This window comes from Schistocerca cancellata, chromosome 9 (assembly GCF_023864275.1).
Source record: "Schistocerca cancellata isolate TAMUIC-IGC-003103 chromosome 9, iqSchCanc2.1, whole genome shotgun sequence".
Lineage (NCBI taxonomy): Eukaryota > Metazoa > Arthropoda > Insecta > Orthoptera > Acrididae > Schistocerca > Schistocerca cancellata.
The window spans coordinates 183937820-183951483 of NC_064634.1; positions in this window are offsets into that span (position 1 = coordinate 183937820).

A 13664-nucleotide genomic window follows, 5' to 3' on the forward strand; every position below is an offset into this window, starting at 1 on the left:
AAACTGGCGTTCTACGGATCGGAGCGTGGAATGTCAGATCCCTTAATCGGTCAGGTAGGTTAGAAAAAAAATAGAAAGGGAAATGTGTAGATTACAGTTAGATATAGTGCAAATTAGTGAAGTTCGGTGCCAGGAAGAACAAGACTTCTGGTCAGATGAATACAGGGTTATAAATAAATAAGGGTAATGTAGGAGTAGGTTTGATAATGAATAAAAAATTAGAAGTGTGGGTAAGTCACTACGAGCTGTATCATTGTAGTCAAGATAGACACGAAGCCCACGCCAACCACAGCGGTACACGTTTATATGCCAACTAGCTCTGCAGACGACGAAGAGATTGAAGAAATGTAAGATGAGATAAAAGAAATTATTCAGATAGTTGAGGAAGACAAACATTTAATAGTCATGGGGGACTGGAATTCGATAGTAGGAAAAGGAAGTGAAGGAAAAATAATAGGTGAATATGGAATGGGGGTAAGGCATGAAAGAGGAAGCTGCCTGGTAGAATTTTGCGCAGAGCATAACTTAATCATAGCTAACACTTAGTTTAAGAATCATGAAAGAAGGTTGTATATGTGGAAGAGGACTGGAGACACTGGAAGGTTTCAGATAGAGTATATAATGGTAAGATAGAGATTTAGGAACCAAGTTTTACATTGGAAGACATTTCCAGGGGCAGATGTGGACTTTGACCACAATCTATTGATAATGCACTGTGGATTAAAACTGAAGAAACTGTAAAAAGGTAGGAATTGAAAAAGGTGGGACCTGAATAAACTAAAAGAATCAGAGGTTGTAGAGTGTTTTAGAGAGAGCATTAGAGAACGATTGACAAGAACAGGGGAGAGAAATAAGCAGGGATGGCTAGAGGACAAATGTAAGGATGTAGAGGCGTATATCACTAGGGGTAAGATAGATACTGCCTACAGGTAAATTAAAAAGACCTTTGGAGAAAAGGGAACCACTTTTATGAATATCAAGAGCTCAGATGGAAAACCAGTTCTAAGCAAAGAAGGGAAAGCAGAAAGGTAGAAGGAGTATATAGAGGATCTATACAAGGGTGATGTACTTGAGGACAATGTTATGGAAATGGAAGAGGACGTAAGTGAAGATGAAATGAGAGATGTGATACTGCGTGAAGAATTTGACAGAGAACTGAAAGACCTAAGTCGAAACAAGGCCTCGGGAGTAGACAACATCCCATTATTACTACTGATAGCCTTGGGAGAGACATCCATGACAAAACTCTACCGTCTGGTGTGCAAGATGTATGAGACAGGCGAAATAACCTCAGAATTCAAGAAGAATATAATATTTCCTATCCCAAACAAAGCAGGTGTTGACAGCTGTGAAAATTACCGACCTATCAGTTTAATAAGTCACGGCTGCAAAATACTGACACGAATTCTTTACAGACGAATGGAAAAACTGGTAGAGGCCGACATTGGTAAAGATCAGTTTGGATTCCGTAGTAATGTTTCAACACATGAGGCAATACTGACTGCTGTCATATTCGCTACTCACCTGTCTGTAACAGACTGCTGAGATACAACTATCATGGTTACATATCCAACATTTAGCTGCAGCATTCTGGCGCCAAACGCTGAGCATCAGCATACATGACAACTCTTTCCGTAAATTTTGGCTACTCTCAAGGGGACCGCATGTACTCGTCATCTGTAATTTCGTCCAAACTTACGGAATACATTGATAAGCCAAAACATTATGAGCACTACCCACCGCGGCGTTGGATACCGCCTGGTGGCGTTGACGGTACACGACGTGGTAACAAAAGTATGTAAGCGGAGCAGATGCGGACGGGGATCACCCTACCGAAGATATGGACTGCAAATGGGGAAATCCGTGGAGATAAACAACTTCGATAAAGGGTAGATTATTATTACACAGGGCCTGTGAACGAGTATATCGAAAACGGCGAAGCTGGGCGCATGTTCACGAGCTACTGTCATGAGCACCTACAGAAAGAAGTACAAGGACAGTGAAATTACCACTAAGCGTTAAACGGTACATGACTCTTCACAGAACGTGGGGTTCGGAGGTTTGTGTGCTCTGTGGCATCTCTGTCGAAAGAGTCCAATACAGGTGCATGCACAAGTATTTCAGAGCACACCGTTAGTTGTATATCGTTGAACACAGAGCTCCGCAGCAGACCACCCCTGAGTGTTCACATGTTCACCCAACGGCATCGTCAATAACGACTGCAGTGGGAATGCTACCATCGGGATTCGATCGCCAATCAATGGAAACGTGTCAACTCTTTGGATGAATCACGTTTTTGCTACAACACGTCGATGGTCGTCTCCACAAACACTGCCATCGAATTGAATGCCAGCTCTAAGCGTGCAGCGCCCCACGAGTGCAGGCGGGTGGGAGCAGTTTTATGCTATGGGAGACATTCTCCTGCGCTTGCATGGGACCTGTGGTAGTAATCGAAGAGACGTTTACAGCAGCAAACCACCCGCATCCCTTCATGCTTGATGTCTTCCCCGACGGCGATGTCATCTTTCAGCAGTATAATCGTTCGTTTCTCGGAGCAGAACCGTGCTACAGTGGTTTGAGGAGCATTATAGTGAACTCACGTTGATATCTCGGCGACCAAATTCTCCTGATGTAAATCCTACGGAACCCATCTGGATCGCAATAGGGCACCGTCACAGCGTGAACAAATCAGTAGCCCGTTATTGAAGCGAATTGTGTCCGCAGCTCGTGGTCTCGAGGTAGTGTTCTCGCTTCCCGAGCACGGGGTCCCGGGTTCGATTCCCGCCGGGGTCAGGGATTCTCACCTGCCTCGATATGACTGGATGTTGTTGTGTCGTCTTCATCATCATCATTCATCGCCATTACGGTCGGAGGACGGCAATGGCAAACCACCTCCGCTAGGACCTTGCCTAGTACAGCGGTGTGGGTCTCCCGCATCGTCCCCTACACTCTGAAGGGGAATGGGATTTCATCATCATCATCACATGACCAGTGTGTAGGCCTCTAATGCCACAAAACTACACAAACCCACCAACAAACTGTTGGCTCCCTTGTATGCAGAATAAGTGACGTATTCCGTTCCAAAGACGGACAAACAAGATATTAAACAGGTGATCGTAATGTTTTGGCTCGCCAGTGGATCTGGTCCCGGCCAGAAATGAAAGTGGCAGAAGTGGGCGTTCCAGATGCCAAGCATTTAAAAAAATACCATTTTTGGCGTGGGTGTGGTGAGACATGAGCGTAGTTTCCAGACAGCGGCTGGCACAGAGAGAAAAGTACAGATACTGGCAATGTCTTTTTCAATTTTTATGTTACTTACATTGCAAATAAACCGAAATAATGCTCACTACTGGGTGTTTGCAAAAAATTCTCTAGTTTTAAGTATAAATTTAATGGAGAATTTTATGAAAAATTACATCAATGAGTACATATTATGAAAGAGAATTTCTTCAAGTTTTGTTTAATGTTAGTACACGTCAGTGTGGGATCCATTTGTTGCCCTGCACACGTCGAGATGATATTCAACTTCTCACCACTTATTCACCAACATTTCAGGTGTAACGGCCCCAACTGCCGCGACGATTCTTTCCTGTAAATGATTGATGTCTCTGATCTTTTCACTGCACACAACATTTTTTATGTGGCCCCAAAAGAAAAAGTCCATTGGGGTTAAGTCTGGGCTTTGTGGTGGCCAAGGTATTAGGCCAGCCCTGCCTAGCCACCTTCCTGGAAAGCGAGTGTCAAGAGCTGCAAGCACATGGTTACTGTAATGAGGTGGGGTGCCATCTTGTTGGAAAAACACGCTTTGCACTCTTATAACTGACTCTGTTTTCACAAGTCAAATAACACTCTGCGCTTGCTGACGAGAAGTACACATTGTTGCTGAGTTGCTCTGCACTGCACTGCATGCACACCTGAACCGAACTGAGAGAACACAGGAAAAAACAGCACTGGTGCCGTCTCAAGGTCAAGCAGACCTGCCAACTGCAGGGCAGCCAAACTTTGGGAGTTGATGAATCAAACATAGTGTATGTCAGGACACATTAAAACTAGGGAGTTCTTTTTCAAACATCCTGTATTTCACTACAAACAATCTTGTTGGAGGAACATGCGCAGCTGAGCATTATACCAGAGGTTGAAAATACCGCTTCAGTTGTAAAGTTCTTTTATTATCACACAACCGGTTTCGGACTCTTCAGGTGACGTAACTTGGTGCTGTGACCCCGAGCGCCGCAGTTGACGTGTACGAGGTGCAGTGTGCTACCTACGAGCGCATGCTGTCGTTTCACGTTTATTCGGTTTCAATACAGCATCGAGCGCAACGATTGGCGTCATTCATATAACCTGCCCTCAGCTTTCCTTTCTGTGTACTCTCTATTGTGTGATAGTGGGGTGACAGCAGTGGAGGCAGCCACAGAAACAATTGTGCGGTGTCTGGGGATTTTTTTTTTATTCGTGTCAGAAGCACCATGGATACAGGAATATAAAAAAGTGAACAGCACACATAAAAAAATTAATTACAGGCATATATATATATATATATATATATATATATATATATATATATATATATGTGTGTGTGTGTGTGTGTGTGTGTGTGTGTGTGTGTGTGTGCACAGAAACAAAATGTTATAGGCATTTGGCCCATAAGCGGGCTACGTCGACAGCATTTGGGGTTGCCAACATCAGATCCTCTAAAGTGCACTGTGAAGGACATTCAGGGCAGTTATACATGTGCTGGGTCGTCTGCACCTCTCCACAGTCGCAGAGATTAGATGTAGTAGAATATCCCCACTTCAGAAGGTTATCTCTTGACCGTGCAGTGTTGGTGCGTAGCCTGTTTAGTGATCTCCAGACCACCCAGTTCTCATCGTAACCTGGTGCCAATTCTTCCTTTGGTTCCATCCAGTGCCCTTCTCCCGACCGCTTCCATCTCTCCACCCTAGATCCAGGTTGGTCGCTAAAATCTTCGGTTGCTCCGAGAAAACTGCGTCTAGATTTCAAGCGTTTGGTGGCTGGCTGAGTTTTGTGGAGGAGGTGGCTCTCTGCCATCTCAGCCCTCGCTCTTTCGCTACAGGCTGCCGCTTCTCTTCGCACTGCAGGAGGTGCAATCCCAGCAAGATGGTAGAGCTTGTCTGTTGGCGTCGGTTTCACACATCCAGTGACGAGCCTGCAGGTCTCGTTCAGAGCAATGTCGACCTGTTTAGTGTGGGTAGAGTTGTACCAGACACTGCTTGCATATTCGCCTGCTGGGAAGCAAACTGCTAGAGCTGTGGTCCTCACTACCTCTGGCTTTGCGCCCCAGGAGGAGTTCGTTATTTTCCGAAGAATATTATTTCTGCCGCTCACCTTCATTTTGGTGTTAATACAGTGCTGTTTATACGTCAGAGCCCTGTCTAGGTTACTCCTAGGTATTTGGGGTTAACGCAGTGTTCGAGGAATGTGTCCTTCCAGAAGACACGCAGCTTACGGGATGCCTGCTTGTTACGGAGATGGAAGGCGCAAACTTGTGTTTTGCTAGGGTTCGGCTTGAGTTGATTGTCGGCGTAGTACTGACAGAGCATGTCTAGCGCATCCGTGAGCTTTGTCTCAACATCCTCAAAGGAGTCACCCTGTACGGCCATAGCACGGTCACCGGCGTAGATATAATTTTCTGTACCAGCTGGCAGTGGTTGATCATTGGTGTATATGTTGAAAAGTAAGGGTGCCAGTACGCTGCCCTGGGGGAGACCATTTTTCTGGGCCCGCCACCTGCTATGCATCCCTTGGAATTCCACAGAGAACCTACGGTTCTCTAACAGACTTCTAACTGTGGATGTGAATTTAAAGTCTGGGGATAATGCCATTGGACAGAGCACAACAAGAAAATGGTTTTCTCGTTGTAAGTAGGATCGTTTTGACATTAATGACTCACCATATTTAGGAAGACCTACGAGATATGGAGAACATCGTTTAAACGCTGTAATCCACGATGACCCACACCAGTGTACTCGAGAACTGGCAGATGTGAGAACTGTAATCATTTCACCAAAGTGCGAAATTTGCATACAATGAGGACAATGCAAAATCCGGGTGTAAGAGTAACTTGTTCTCTAAGCCAAAATCACAAAAATCACCGAGTGGCCCTATGCACATTTCTACTTGCTCGTCATCAATTACGTCGTGAATAACATCAACCATTCATATCATGCATCATTATGGTGATGAGAAATAGTGTCGTTATTCTGCTATGAGGAAAAGAAAGGAATGATTGGGCCAAAACAAAGAAACAACTCCCCGGACAAAGACCTGCGTGCATCTAAAAAAGATAATATTATGTATCTGGTGGAAGAGCAACAGTGTGGTATACGAATTGTTTCCCCGAGCTGTAACCATCACTGCTGGCATGTATTGTCAACAACTGAGACGTCTTGCAGACACAATCCAAGAACAATGACCAGTGAAGTGATGCATCCACCCACATTCTGCTAGACTGACAAAAAACACTACACAGGAGTCGGGTTGGGAAATCATTCCACACCCACCTTGTTCACCTGGTCTTGCACCCTCAGATTTTCATCTTTTCTGCTCTCTATCGAACAATTATCAAGGAACTTCCTTTCCAGATGAAAATGCTTTCCAAACATGCTCGACGAGTCCTTTGCTTCAAAACCACGTGATTTCTACAGTTGCGGAATCGTAAAGTCACGTAAGCGTTGGCAGACTTGTAAATAAAAAAAAAACTGAACTCTGCCCGAAACAGGCCTTGGAAGGCCCAAAGTTACTAACCGGCCGCTGGGTCATCCTCAGCCCACAGGCATCACTGGGTGTGGATATTGGGGGGCATGTGGTCAGCACACCGCTCTCCTGGCCGTAATTCAGTTTACAAGATGGAGCCGCTACTTCTCAATCAAGTAGCTCCTCAGTTTGCCCCACAAGGGCTGGGTGCACCCCGCTTACCAACAGTGCTTGGCAGACCAGATGGTCACCCATCCAAGTGCTAGCCCAGCCCGACAGAGCTTAACTTCGGTGACCTGATGGGAACCAGTGTTACCACTGTGACAAGGCTGTTGCCCAGACTTGCAAATAGTGCAGAAAATACACTCCTGGAAATGGAAAAAAGAACACATTGACACCGGTGTGTCAGACCCACCATACTTGCTCCGGACACTGCGAGAGGGCTGTACAAGCAATGATCACACGCACGGCACAGCGGACACACCAGGAACCGCGGTGTTGGCCGTAGAATGGCGCTAGCTGCGCAGCATTTGTGCACCGCCGCCGTCAGTGTCAGCCAGTTTGCCGTGGCATACGGAGCTCCATCGCAGTCTTTAACACTGGTAGCATGCCGCAACAGCGTGGACGTGAACCGTATGTGCAGTTGACGGACTTTGAGCGAGGGCGTATAGTGGGCATGTGGGAGGCCGGGTAGACGTACCGCCGAATTGCTCAACACGTGGGGCGTGATGTCTCCACAGTACATCGATGTTGTCGCCAGTGGTCGGCGGAAGGTGCACGTGCCCGTCGACCTGGGACCGGACCGCAGCGACGCACGGATGCACGCCAAGACCGTAGGATCCTACGCAGTGCCGTAGGGGACCGCACCGCCACTTCCCAGCAAATTAGGGACACTGTTGCTCCTGGGGTATCGGCGAGGACCATTCGCAACCGTCTCCATGAAGCTGGGCTACAGTCCCGCACACCGTTAGGCCGTCTTCCGCTCACGCCCCAACATCGTGCAGCCCGCCTCCAGTGGTGTCGCGACAGGCGTGAATGGAGGGACGAATGGAGACGTGTCGTCTTCAGCGATGAGAGTCGCTTCTGCCTTGGTGCCAATGATGGTCGTATGCGTGTTTGGCGCCGTGCAGGTGAGCGCCACAATCAGGACTGCATACGATCGAGGCACACAGGGCCAACACCCGGCATCATGGTGTGGGGAGCGATCTCCTGCACTGGCCGTACACCACTGGTGATCGTCGAGGGGACACTGAATAGTGCACGGTACATCCAAACCGTCATCGAACCCATCGTTCTACCATTCCTAGACCGGCAAGGGAACTTGCTGTTCCAACAGGACAATGCACGTCCGCATGTATCCCGTGCCACCCAACGTGCTCTAGAAGGTGTAAGTCAACTACCCTGGCCAGCAAGATCTCCGGATCTGTCCCCCATTGAGCATGTTTGGGATTGGATGAAACGTCGTCTCACGCGGTCTGCACGTCCAGCACGAACGCTGGTCCAACTGAGGCGCCAGGTGGAAATGGCATGGCAAGCCGTTCCACAGGACTACATCCAGCATCTCTACGATCGTCTCCATGGGAGAATAGCAGCCTGCATTGCTGCGAAAGGTGGATATACACTGTACTAGTGCCGACATTGTGCATGCTCTGTTGCCTGTGTCTATGTGCCTGTGGTTCTGTCAGTGTGATCATGTGATGTATCTGACCCCAGGAATGTGTCAATAAAGTTTCCCCTTCCTGGGACAATGAATTCACGGTGTTCTTATTTCAATTTCCAGGAGTGTATATTATTAATGGCTATAATCTCTGTTACGTATATGTGTTGTGTTTATTACACTTATGGAAAAACGCTATGAACTTATGCAACAACCTAATTGGTCGGTAGTTTGTTGGGGCGAAGCTGGCGCCCAATCAGCGGCGCCCAGTGGGAGGGGGGGGGGGGGGGAGGCACAGTGGAGGCAGCTGACCCTAGTAAGAATTCGTTTACGTTACGAATATGAAAAAGGGCCTGTAACTGCTGGGCCCAGATTTGTATGACATAAATTCCTAGAAACTTATCAGTGAAATGAGATGAAAATATCGATAAAATGATGTAAAACTTACGTAAAACATACTGTGTTGACTGAGTTTTAAAATGGACTAGAGAACAAAGAAAAATCTTACAGGATTCTGGAACTCAAATTACATAAATTGGCACATGTGAGTAGAACTTATGCACTGAGGGTACTATATAAACTTAATTTTGTGTATAGAGAGTTCATACATTCCGGGAATGGAGGATCTTGACGAGTTTTGCATGTTATATTCATTGATACTGGCAAGATATCGGCCCTAGGGACTCCAAGACTTTCGAGACTTTTTTTATTTCAAGTTTACGTCAAATTACAAATGACAAAACAAATATGTTTTGGTGTGATATAATTACAAATGAACAATATTCTGATTTTTTTCTCCTGTACTTGTACTGTCAAGCCTTTCTTGCTACCAAATCACATGATTCTACATCAAGGGGAAGTACCCTACAGGTTTTAGTGAGTGAGTCTGCGTATATCAAAATAAAACAAACAAGCAAACACTGTCGGAACTGGCCTTGAAGAACCAACAGTACCCACCGGCCACCGTGTCATCACCGGAGGCAGATACTGAGTGGTATGTGGTCAGCACTCCTCTCCCAGCCGTTGTCAGTTTTCCTGACTGGTGCCACTACTTCTCAACCAACTAGCTCCTCAATTTTCCTCACAAGTGCTGAGTGCACCCCACTTGCCAACAGCACTTGGCATACCCAAACGGTGACTCATCCAAGTGCTAACCAATCCTGACAGCCCTTAAATTTGGTGATCTGATGGGAACCAGTGTCACCACTGTAGCAAGGCCGTTGGCACGAGTCTCAAAATACATGACGTAAATGGTCATATAGTCTGATTGCATTGGCATAGAAGGTAACATTTTTACACCAACAAAGGATTTAGCTGAAATCTGGTGGGAAACTTAAACGTTTTTCATTGCTCTGGATAATAAACTGTGTGGACAATGATACTGTAAAGGCAGGGAAGAGTTTCGTGATAGGCTCCGGGACATTCCTTGAGGTGGCGGTAGTTTATTGTATTGTGATCAGGTGCAGTGTCTCGCTTTTTAGCGAGTTTTTCTGTAATGTCTTCAGCTGTTATTGGGGTGTTTAGTCCTGGTCATGGAGTGCTGTGTAAGAAGTGGAAGTTTGATGTGAGTAGTGGGATAGCTGTGTTGGCGCATTCACACAAATAGAGATCCACCGAGTAATCAAAGATGGGATTATAAGGGATGCTGAATGTATCTTCCAGGTATGATGGGAAGTGTTTGGCTTTGGTGAGGTTATCAGGAAATCGTTTGTTGTTATCTAGGATGGGATAGATGGGAGTGGGGTTGTTTCTGGAGAGCCTATGAAATGCTTTCCAATACTCTGTAGAGTTTATAAGTGTTTCTTATAGTTTAGTGCATGTCATGTCTTGTCCCGATGCCGTTGAGCTTGTTAGAACTGTTGGTGACAGTCCCAGTCATGAGTACTAAGGAATTCTCTGCAGAAATGGTGGGATTCTGGGAGCAGGGCAAGAGTATGTTGAGGAAGTGTAGGACCGCCACAGTAGATGGCTGGGAGTAGGATGTGATTGGAAATTGCATCTGTGATGCTGTGTCGTGGGAAATCATCCTCACGTTTTATATCGTCACGATTTTGAAGGCTGAAACTGTGGCTTCGATTACAGTATGGACGTGGACACGGCATGCATTATGCATTGCAGTCTGCACAGGGATAATCGTGGATTTGTCACGTATGGTGATTATGAGAGGAATGAGTTGGGTTTGATGCACAATATGAGAGCTGGAGAAGGACAAGTAAATGATCACTCCCAGTTGGATCTAGGATCAGTTGTGGTACACCTTAAGAGGTTAGGGGAGACAATAACGGAACTGAGCGTAGTATCCATGTCAGGACGGGCGTGGCCAGAGATGTGAATATCATAGCTATTGAGATGTTGATAAACTGAGCCACGATTGTTTCTTGGCGAGTGCGCGGGAGTGAAGGTGGAGGTCAACAGTGAATATGTACATGGTAAATGTTCAGTCCCCACAAGTTAGGAAATCGTAAGGGGTGGGAGGGTTAGTGTGAGATTTGGTACAAACATGTTGCTGATGAGGTGCTCAATTGGATCTTTAGGAGTGGCTGGGATGTATAAGAGCTATTTCGAAGATGGGAGATGGCTACTATGTAAGGATATATATATATATATGAAATGGTGGGGTTGAAGAATGGTTTCGTTGATGAGGACTGCATGTATTTCATGTTGTCAGAGGGTGTAGATAAGAAGAAATTTATTGGAATGGAGGGTACGGATATCTTGATGCAAGATGTTGTATATCTGCTCTAATCTACATTTACATGGATACTCTGCAAATCAAACTTAAATGCCTGTCAGAGTGTTCATCGAACCACTTTCACAATAAATCTCTGTTATTCCACTCTCGAACAGTGCGCGGAAAAACTGAACACCTGTATATTTCCGTGACAGCTCTGATTCCCCTTATTTTATTATGATGATCGTTTCTCCCTGTGTAGGTCCGCATCAACAAAATATTTTCCGATTCGAAGAAGAAAGTTGCTGATTCAAATTTCTTGAGGAGATCCCGCCGCAACGAGAAACGCCTGAGTTTTAATAATGTCCAACCCAAATCCTGTATCATGTCCGTACCACTCTTCTCCCCTATTTCCCGGTAGTACAAAACGTGCTGCTCTTCTTTGAACATTCTCGATGTACTCCATTAACGCTATCTGTTCAGGATCCCACACCGCAAAGCAATACTCCGCAAGAGGACGGACAAGCGTAATGTAGGCAGTCTCCTTAGTAGATATGTTGCATCTTTTTAAGTGTTCTGCCAATAAAACGCGGTCTTTTGTTCGCCTTCCCCACAACGTTTCTATGTATTCTTTCCAATTTAAGTTGTTCCTAATTGTAATTCCAGGCTATTTAGCTGAATTTGCAGCCTTTAGATTCGATTGATTTATCGTGTAACCGAAGTTTAACGGAATCCTTTTAGCACTCATGTTGATGACCTCACAATTTTCATTATTTAGGGTCAATTGCCAATTTTCGCACCATAAAATTATCTTTTCTAAGTCTTTTGCAATTTGTTTTGATTTTCGTATGACTTTAGTAGGTGGCAAGCGTTGGCGTCTTCTGCAAACAACTTAAGACCGCTGCTGATTATCTTCTAAATCGTTTATATAGGTAAGGAACAGCAGAGGGCCTATAACAGTACCTTGGGGTACGCAAGAAATCACTTATGTTTTACTCGATGACTTTCCGTCAGTTACTACGAACTGTCACCTCTCTGACGGAAAATCACGAGTCCATTCGCATAACCGAGACCATATTCTATAAGCACGCAGTTTGATTACAAGCCACTTGTGAGTTACGGTGTCGAAAGCCTTCTGGAAATCTAGAAATACGGAATCAATTTGTAATCCCTTGTCGATAGCACTCAACACTTCGTGTGAGTACAGATCTAGTTGTGTTTCACAAGAACGATATTTCCTAAATCCGTGTTGACTGTGTGTCAATAGACAGTTCTCTGCGAAGTAATTCATAACGTTCGAACACAAGATGTGTTCCAAAATCCTGCTGCATATCGATGTTGATGATATGAGCCTGTTTTGTGGGTTACTCCTATTGCCTGTCTTGAATACTAGTGTGACCTGTGCAACTTTCCAATCTTTGGGTACGGACCTTTCATCGAGCGAGCGGTTGTGTATGATTTTTATGTATGGAGTTATTGCATCAGCATAGTTTGAAAAGAACCTGATTGGTATAGATTGAGGACCGGAAGACTTGCTTTTATTAAACGATTTTAAGTTGCTTCACTACTCCGAAGATATCTGCTTCAAGTTACTCATGTTGGCAGCTGTTCTTGATTCGAATTCTGGAATATTCACTTCGTCTTGTTTGGTAAAGTAATTTGCTTTAGCAGCACTGTCATCGTTTGTATTTCTATTGCTATCACGCAGAGAGCGCATTGATTGTGTCTTGTCACTAGCATACTTTACATACGATCAGAATCTCTCTGGACTTTCAGCCAGGTTTCGAGAAAAGGTTTCGTTGTGGAAACTATTATAAGCATCGGTCCGAGCAAAATTTCGAGCTTCTGTAAAAAATCGCCAGTCTTGAAGATCTTGATCGTTTAAATTTGGCACGCTTTTTTCGTTGTTTATGCAACAGTGTTTTGATATATTTTGAGTAACATAGGGCAACATCTCCGGCATTTGTTAATTTGTTTAGTGTAAATCTCTCAATTGCAGTCGATACGATTTCTTTGAATTCAAGCCTCATCTGTTCTGCACTACGTTGTTAATTTGTAAGCAGTAGAGATTGTCTCTCAGGTGGGCTCCAAGCGAATTTTTGTGTGGTCTTAGGAATAGAAATATTTTTGGAGGATTTGAGGGTTGTAGAATTCAGTCTCGCTACGAAAAATAGCGTTGCCGTTGTTTACTAATCCCTATATCCGTTTTGATTCTCGTTATTGACTCAGGATTATTTGTTGCTAAGAGATCAAGTGTGTTTTCACAACCGTTTATTATTCGACTGGGCTCATGAACTAACTCCTCGAAATGATTTTCAGAGAATGCGTATAGCACAATGTCGGATGACATACCTCCGGACTTGAAGTCACCACCAAATATAATTGTATGAGTCGGGTATGTGTTTGAAATTAGGCTGAAATTTTCTTTGAGCCTTTCAGCAAGTTTTATCATTAGAATTGGGAGGTATTTAATAGTATCCAATTATTATTTTATTACGGTTGCCGAGAATGACCCCAACCCAAATTAACTCATTTGCGCCATTTTCAGGAGAACAAATAGGTGCATGAGTGATAGGTTTAGACTAGAGTTTCGAGACGATCAAAAATGAAATAGGCGCG